Below are 9471 nucleotides of genomic sequence, written 5' to 3' on the forward strand. Positions count from 1 at the left end.
AAACAGAAATCACTGAGTCATTAAAGATACTCTATTCCAACTCCCTCACATACAAATCTGTTTGTTCAGGACATATTCATTGAGTGCCCCCTCAATGGAAAGCGCTACATTCGATAATGAAGATAAACATATGGCATGGTCACTGCCTTCTAGAACTCACAGCCCAGTAAAGGAGGTGGGTAGAGGGAGACAGAGAGATAAAGAGAGAAGCACAGAAACTGGAAAACACTGTGATTACTGCTCTAAGAAGCAAACAGAAGTGAGTATAAGAACAACCTAAATGTCCATCAACAGATGACTGGATAAAGAAGTTGTGGTATATTTATATAATGGAATACTATTCAGCCATAAAAAATAATAAAATAATGCTATTTGCAGCAACATGGATGGACCTGGAGAATGTCATTCTAAGTGAAGTAAGCCAGGAAGAGAAAGAAAAATACCATATGATATCACTTATATGTGGAATCTTAAAAAAAAAAAAGACATACAAACTTACTTACAAAACAGAAACAGACTCACAGACATAGAAAATGAACTTATGGTTACCAATGGGGAAAGAGGGTGGGAAGGGATAAACTGGGAGTTTGAGATTTGCAGATACTAACTACTATATATCAAATAGATAAACAACAAGTTTATAAGGTAGAGCACAGGGAACTATATTCAATATTTTGTAGTAACCTATGGTGAAAAAGAATACAAAAATAAATATATGTATATTCATATATGACTGAAGAATTGTGCTGTACACCAGAAATTGACACAACATTGTAAATGGACTATACTTCAATAAAAATATATTAAAAAATAAAAAGAATTGTGACGGCCCAAGACAGGGGATTGTTAGCCTACTTGGCAAGGGGACAGTGGTGAGAGATCTTTGGGAGGGTGCTACTTCTCAGTTATAGACCATGACAGTGGCAGAGACTTGCCAGAATTGAGATCTCCGGATTCCCAGGCAGTATTCGTTTTGCTACAAGTTGCCCTAATAATTTGATCAAAGATCATCAATACTGTAGCTGTAGCAGAGGGCACATGAGTGAGTAATTTAAGCAAGGTTTTAAAGCCTTGTCTTGCTAACGATCACCTACTTCACAGAATGAAAAAGGATCTTTTAAACAACTCTAACCTTGTACCAAAAGCATTTAACACTCATACACATACATAGTATGATATGCTGTGTGTATACAAGTAGTTCCACACAGAAGTTACATGGTATGCATAGCTAGTAGTAAGTGTTATTTCAACACCACAGTCCAATTCAGTTTAGTTACAATCACTTTGGTACTGAAAGCTTATTAATGAACTGGCTGTCAGCCTGTATTGCTACAAAACTCTCATTCCAGCAGGACACTTAAATTAGAAGGAAGGATGAATCTTTTCATTGTTGCCATCTGTCTTACTCAACAGAATGTGTTTCAGAGGGATTACCTGGCTTATTGCAGCTAATTCAATACAAGACTGAGCTGGCTACTTAGATCGTCCAAATATCCTATCCTCCTCAAATGTGGGCAACGCAACTAAAACCTCTGACGTTACGTCTGATAAGAAGTAAAGCACTCTAGCACGCCAAATGTCACCTCCTGACGGGTAGCAAAAGAGCCAGTTTGGCAATGTAACAGATTACCTCTTTCTCTTTCAGGTAACTGAAAAAGCTATGTCTACCCACTGGCTTTTGAGGATAAGGACACTGTACTCCTGTCCCAGAACCAGCAGTGATAACAATCAGGGGGCACCGCCACCAAGCCATTTTAATGAGAAGATGCAGCTTGTGCACAACTCTTCATGTTCTCAAAGCTCTTATGAATAACGGCCTTTAATGTAAGATGAAAAATGCCACTTTATAAAGAAACGGCTTTAAGATAATTTGAGTCTTATTTGTCAGAGTGATGCGCACTGTATCTCCCCAGGATCTATCTCCCCAGGATTAGGCATGCTTCACCGAGGTTACGTTCAGCAGCACACTCATGGAAGTAGAGCCTGTGTCTAACATTTAAGTGCATGGTGGTGTCCGCTATGCTCGTTCCCGGGCCCCTTAGCTCTCTGTACTGCCACATGTGTGACTGGAATTTCTCCTGTTATCTCAAAAGCCTGAAAAATACACTGCTCTTATTCCATTATCTTTAGCAAACTTAAGACAAAAAAAATTAAGGGGGAAAAGGTAAGGAAAAACACCATCTTCTACATCATAACATGCTAAAGAGGAATAAACCAAGATGTCACAATTTTTCTCCAAGCCATTGGTCCCTAGCATTTTTTTCCCAATGATTCCAGTAGTCTACTGTCACAAGATATTTTAAGTAAAATTCCTCTTTCCTTATTAGTCCTATTGCAGATAATTCTAAATGTCTAAATGAATGAGAGCTGGCCAGTTTATTTCTAAAAGAACTTACATTGCTGTTAGGACCTAAATCACCTTAAAATAATCATTCACAGTATAAACAGAATAACAGAGCCTTTGTTCAAATTATAGGTAAGTAGATAGACAGATAGAGAGATAATCAGATAAATGGAAATGTGTATCTCCAAAGAAATAAGAAGCTTATTTTATGAAAGGATGTTGTGATGAAACTAAACTAAAGGCAGCTGAATCATGGTCACTTATATATTTGTGGTGAAAATTGATTCAAAGAATTTCAGGGGTGGAGAGGGGATTTGCCAAGAGGGTACTGGGGAAAGAGACTTCAGCTAGTTGCTTTAAATTCAACAGTCCTGTCAGCAATTTATGGACTGGATTATACCTTCAAAATGAACAAGAACCCAGGAACAACTCTAGTAGAAAGATACTAAATTTTTATGATATGGTGTAATCGGATTGGCAACCAGCAGTAGAGATGGTTCAAAGAAGCAACAATTCATGGTAAACACAGCTAAGTAACAAATTACTTAAAAGAAAAGACTAAATCTCATTTTTAAAACTAACTCAAAAAACTGAGAAAAACCTTCCTTCACCACATTAAACCTCATCTTTGTATTTCACTCTTACTCTGTATAAGAACAGTAAGAGTACATACAAAGATCTCTGGCAGGTACGAATACAGAAATGCTTTGCATACAATAAGGGAAGCTAAAGGGACTCATTTATAATTCACACAAGTGACTCCAAAAAGTAAGCTAATATTTTTCTAAGGTTATTAATTTATCATTATGCTTTTTCGACTGCTTTTCTGGTCATTGGTTGTCATATTTCAGTTTAAGGGCTTTAGCTTTTAAGCTGAAAGAAAGAATTATTTCTTTAAACCTTACATACAATATCTTAAAAGATTAAAGAAAATAGCTACTTTGACACCTCCCCAGACCTTATTTAATTGCATTTATTCAATTGTACAAACTTCTCTAGAGCACAGAGAACATAGATAGAGGTAAAAACTTATTTTTCTGTCATGAATTGGTCCAATATTAATTATGTGAGAAACAGAACAGAACAGATTTCCTCCTAGTTCTTTGATTCCTTGTTTCTTTGAAATGCAAAAATACAGTGTACTTAGAAAGTGGTTTCTATGTCAATTATACGGATATATTTTATGTATTATTAAACATATCTATATATCATACTCTTAATTTCTTGGCAGAGCTTCATTCTGCATTTTGCAGGCTGATTTGAGATTTTCACCTACTTTCTAGTGTTAAATATAGCAAATTGCTCTCCCTGCAATTTTAACTAACCAAGTATTAGTGTGACTTCCACAAATCAGGCTAGTATTGTAATACAATCTTTCACCTTATTTATTTTAGAACTCAGTAAAAAAAAAACAAATAATAATTTTATAGTCAAATGAAAGCTTTGATACCAACTATAAATTTTTACTTTATTCAATTGTAACAACAAATCAAAACTTATCATTTGCATAAAAGCATCTTAGACAAAATTTGCAGATAGAGGTTTCCTTTTAATATTTCTCCTCTTGCTCATGGACATAGAAAACAAACTGTGGTTACTGGGGGGAAATGGGGAGGGATAGATTATGAGTTTGTGATTAAAAAATATACATTACTATACATAAAACAGGTAAACAACAAGCACAGGGAACTATATTCAATTTCTTGTAATGAGCTGCAATGGAAAAGAATTTGAAATATATATATATGTATGTGCACACATATAACTGAATCACTTTGCTCTACATCTGAAACTAACATTGTAAATGGACTACACTTCCATAAAAAATAAGAATTAAATTTTAAAAATTTATCCTCATGGAATAGGTACAAGACCTGGCACTAGGTTTTGCTAAGTAGTGACAATTTTGTCCCAAAGATTCAAAGTAACCATTTAACACCTGCTGCAACGTCATCTCCTAAGACATCAACATGAGAGGCCCTGAAGATGTTCAGCGAGGTGCCCTGAATAAGAACATATCCAAAATTAAAAGTCCTTTATGTCCCTGGAGGACCACCTCTATTGAATTTATTTGAAAATGTAAACCAAACAATTTCAGACAGGAATTTAAGTTTAATTTGCTTTAAAATAATGTTCTTCTAGTTGTTAAGTGGTCACAATCTGTGTCTAAAATATACATGAGCAGCAAGAACAAAACTCCACATGAATATGATGGGATATCAAGCCCAGGATTATGTTACATCACATGGCAAAGGGGTATCATGCAGATGTAATTAGGGTTACTAATCAGTTGATTTTGAGATACTCAAAAGGGACGTTATCCTTATGAGCCTGACCTAATCATATGAGTCTTTTAAATCTAGGTCTAAAGTTCTGAGGTAGAGAAAATCAGCATTTTAAAGCATGAGAAGGATTGGACATGTCATTGCTGGCTTTGAATATGGATGGATTATACCTTCAAATGGACTGCATGGCAAGAATTAAGGTGCCCTTCAGAAGCTGAGTGCCAGCAAGAAAACAGGGACCTCAGTCCAAAAACTACAGTGAACTGGATTATGCTAACAACCTGAATGAGCTTGAAGAAAGCCCCCAAGCTCCAGATAAGATGACAGTCCCACCAATACTTTGATTCCAACCTTATAAAATCCCGAGCAGAAGAACCCAGGCAACCCATAACCAGACTTCTGATTTACAGAACTCTGAGCTAATAAATGAGTTTTAACTTGCTAAGTTTGTGGTTATTTGCTTTGGAGTAACAGAAAACTAATACACATGCTAGAGCTATGATGAAAGTATTATGGAAATACCAATATTAATCTCACAGCAAGTTGTAGCATGGGGTAATTCAGGAGCAGCAGATGTGCTGGTGTCTCCCTGGCCCTGGCCTCATCATTCTAGTACATGACCAGTACAATTCTGCTTTGATTTTTTGGGGGGGGAGGAAGTAATTAAGTTTATTTATGTATTTTTTATTAATTTTTTTTTTTTTTTAGTGGAGGTTCTGAGGATTGAACCCAGGACCTCATGCATGCTAAGTATGAGCTCTACCACTGAGCTATACCTTCCCCCTACAATTCTCCTTTGAGAAAAAGAAGAGGAGCCCCTGACAGCAGGGAGCTGGCCTGGCACTATCTACTAGGCCATGGTGTCCTGCTGGCCGTAAACAATTTCACAGAACACCAACATCAGTCAAGGCCACTCAGTGATCACAATGGTTCAGGACAAAAACGGGACCACACGGTAGTCATGTCTGAACTCAGACAAAAACAAAAACATTGTCTAAACTTCCGAAGTGACCAACCATCCCACTACTGAGGCTAATGTAAGTGACAACTGCTTCTTTACCAACTACAGCCTTAAAGCTCCTTTGTTCCTCCCTTCTTTTAGGTAAGAATTCTGAAGATACCCAATCAGAGTGACCTCTGTATCCTAGCAACAGAGAAATCTCTGTTGGATTTCCCAGAGCCGGTCCCCCCTTCTTGGAACCCTCCCCTCCCCTAAATCACATTCAATCACATCTGCAGCTCTGCCACTCTTATAATTAAATCCTGAACAGGACTTTCAGCAGTCTATCCTGTGGCTGCAAGAGATGAGGGTCTCTTTAATACTGATTTGGGGGCTTCCCAGCTCTCATGGTGAGTTTATAACTAGCTGACCATGAAAGTAAAACAAAAAAAAAAAAAAGCCAGTAAATTTCCCCATTCTTATAAATACCACCACCTGTTCCCATTCAAGTGCTAGAGTGACCACAGAGATGAATGATTCATCTTCATCTTCAATCCACCACAGGTAGGAAAGCACCTTAGTAACTGGGGTGTCCCACACCAGGAGGTACCCCTGTTGCCATGTGACTGGTGAGTGACCCAGCTCCAGAGACCTGAGCTGAGACCTGAGACTTTCTTCTTTCACCAACATCCCTAGCTTGGTTTCCCCGCAAAGCATAACCTAAGACGACTACTTGTGTGTAGCCAGGTCATTTGGGAGGTGACCGGAGTGAGAAGCAGCGAGGGAATGGGGAAGAAGATGTAGAAGATGGTACAGGAGTATGTGACTGAAGTTGCTGCTGGGCATCCAGAATTCAATTTCACCAGGACCTCGTAAGAAGCACAGAGAATGGTCTTTCCAAAACTGTACTGCTAAAGGCTAAGAGATAAGAACCATTATTCATCAGCTGTTGTCACCTTTTGGTTGAAGGCTGACCCAGGAGTGTTAACTCACCAACACTTCAACGCTGTGCGTGGCATGAGCTGAGAGCTACTGCTGGCCTCAGGTGGGCAAAGCCACAAGAGCCGGAGGCAGAAAGCAGGGCAACCTGGGAAAGGTAGAAAAGAGGAGCTGTCAGGGAGAAGAGGGGAAGCTCGTGTGCAATTGTCCCCCGCTGCACCCCCACCCTCCACACCACCACTACCACCCCCGCCCCCAGCCCCAGCAAGTCAGAAAATGGAAGGGATGCTGAGAATATGAGTCAGAACAACAACGGCTTTTGACACAACAGGACTACTCATTTCTTAGAAGTTATAACCAATTCATACAGCACATCTTTAATTTTGTTTGAACACAAGGGTTATCACAGGGGTCAATGGGCAGCAACGTAACGGAGTCAGGATTGATTAAATACCTGCTCTACAACAGTACTACCCTAGACAGACTCTCAGATGTCTTACATTTGACATGTAAAAACATATCACTGACTATATCACTCTGCCAGGATTGCATTAACAAACTATCACAGACTGGGTGGTGTAAATAACAGAGTTTATTTCCCTATCGTTCCAGAGGCCAGAAGTTTGAGATCAAGGGGTTGGCTGTCTCCACACAGTCTTTCCTCTGTACATGTCTGTATCCACGTTTCCTCTTTTATGAGGTCACCTGTCAGACTGGGTTAGGATCCACCCTCATTCCTTCATTTTACCTTAATTACCTCTTGAATGACCCTATCTTCAGATCCAGGTCATTAAAGACTTCAGACTATCACATCCTCAGGTACTAGAGAATAGGACTTCAACATATGAATTTTGTGAGAGACACAACTTTGCCTAACATTGACCTTTACATTAAAAAATATTTATAAAATTTCATTAATGTATTGTTTATTTGATTTAGTATAAAAGTTACCCTGGATTCCTAAAGACCAATTCCCATAATAAATAAACTCTTTGATTATCAAAAAGGCAATAGCCATGCTGATCTTTATGATTAGATTTATTAAAAATTACTGATGACTATATCCACTTATATAATTATAACAGGAAATAAAATAAATTATATACAAATATAAATAATGGTTTAAAACCTTATGGCAAAGAATTAGATAAGCATAACTTTACAACGAAGCACTATCATAGCAGGAATTGGGATAGTTTCAAAAAATGAAACTATTTGATTTTCTTCTTTCTTTGTACATAAGAAACACCTCTGGACTTCCAGAGGGAATTAGAGACATTTAATCCAGTTAGTTCTTTATGCCCTATAATTTTCTTCGTCTTTCATGGACATGAACAATCTTAAAATGTGTGTGTAGCTAATGCTTTATTTCAACATTTAGTTCTATGTTATTTTCAATATTTGCTTTTTCATGGTTTAACACAAATTCCAACTGTTCTCTAAATATATTTCCCAGTCAGTTTGGAATTGAGAGTATCTGGTGGATACAACCTAAGAAGGATGCGATTTGCCGATAAAAGAGAGGAAGATAAACCAGGCTTGATGAGGCAAAGTGAATTTTCACTGATGTGCTATTAGCAGTTTCCTATTTTGGTTATATTTTTACATGTTAGCATATTAGCATTACTGTAGATTTGATTACTGCCTTGTCTAGTGTCTCTGTTGACTTTGATTGACCCTGCTTGGACCACCCTTCCCCTTTCTAAACAGCTTCCTACGCCGCACAGTTTGAATTCTCCTCATCATTTAGATTCTGCCTTCTAAAGGAAGCTTCCCAAGCCACTCCAGCCAATATTTTACTTCTGAATTTCCATCTTACTGTCTTAACCCTCATTTGGCTCTAAATCTTAGTCATTCATTCACCAAGGATTTACTGAGCTCTCTGTTCTAGATGACGGTGATACAGGTGTGAATAAATGAGACAAAATTCCTGCTCTCATGGAACATTCCAGTAGGGCCAAAGAGGCGAGGGAGACCTAAACAATGAATCTCTGGGAAGTGCTCCTAACTGCTATGAAGGCAAGTAAAGCAGCAGAGTGAGGGCAGTGTGTGTACGTGGAGGGGTTAGCTCTCCTAGGTGGGGTGGCCACGGAAGAACTGTCAGATCAAGTTACATTTGAGCAGCTAGTGAGGCAAGTGAGAAAGCACATTCTGTGGGTGTTTGGGAGGGCGGTGTTCGGTGCAGAAGGAACAGTAAGTCCAGAGTGCTGGTGCTTGGCATGCTCGGAGGGTTAGCTGGGCTTTCAACAGTAGCTGCGGATGTGGTTTATCAAGATCAAGCTCTTTCTTAGGAGCCACGGTAAGGCTCTTGAATTTTAATTGGTAAACCATTAAAGGGTTCTGAGCAGAAGAACGGCATATTCTGTCACAGGTCCTAAAAGGATCATTCCAGCTGCCGAATGGAAGTAGAATGTAAAGAAACAGAGGGGAAGTAGAAAGACCAGCTAGAAGACTACTGTCATTCTCCAGGTATGAGTACATGATACCTTATGATACCTCTTGGAAGTTGTTTCATGCTAACATTTACCTTTGCACGTGTACCTGTAACTCCTTGAGGGCAGGGAGCTCGTATTTGTAATTTATGTATTGTGTACACTTATGGATTATGGGTGTGACCTATGCATATGGCCACTTAATAGGTGCTTGATAAATACCTTGGATAAATGTCTAACAGTAGAATTAAAGCCACATATTTTGAGTAACAGTATGGCATCGTTGAAAGGCTATCGTTCACTGTTTCTTTAGGAAATTTAAATTCTCCAAGCCCTAGTCAAGATGTGAATACTGATAACCCCGACCTCATAAGGACTAAACGCAAATGCCGAACCAGGCCCACCACTTACAGTAGGAGGTACCTGCTGTGCTTCACATAAAACTTCACCCCCGCCCCAATACAGAACACCTGTTACGTTCCAAAAGCTGTAAATAAATGACTGGATTTTAACATATATTAATCCAATTCA

At 38.6% G+C, this 9471-nt stretch overlaps 2 long non-coding RNA genes across 2 annotated transcripts in view; both read left to right on the plus strand.

The window, feature by feature from the left end:
• LOC140687816 (uncharacterized) overlaps positions 1 to 1869 on the plus strand; it is a 34556-nt gene extending 32687 nt beyond the window's left edge. Inside the window, exon 4 of the long non-coding RNA XR_012062424.1 lies at positions 1646 to 1869. This is a non-coding gene — a long non-coding RNA (uncharacterized lncRNA). The remainder of the gene's footprint in view (positions 1 to 1645) is intronic.
• A 6596-nt stretch (positions 1870 to 8465) lies between these two features.
• LOC140687818 (uncharacterized) lies at positions 8466 to 9462 on the plus strand. Its single transcript, XR_012062426.1, has 3 exons — positions 8466 to 8527; positions 8880 to 8977; positions 9254 to 9462. It is a non-coding gene; the product is annotated as an uncharacterized lncRNA (long non-coding RNA).
• Positions 9463 to 9471: the final 9 nt, after the last annotated feature.

The sequence above is a fragment of the Vicugna pacos genome, chromosome 20 (assembly GCF_048564905.1).
Source record: "Vicugna pacos chromosome 20, VicPac4, whole genome shotgun sequence".
Taxonomy (NCBI): domain Eukaryota; kingdom Metazoa; phylum Chordata; class Mammalia; order Artiodactyla; family Camelidae; genus Vicugna; species Vicugna pacos.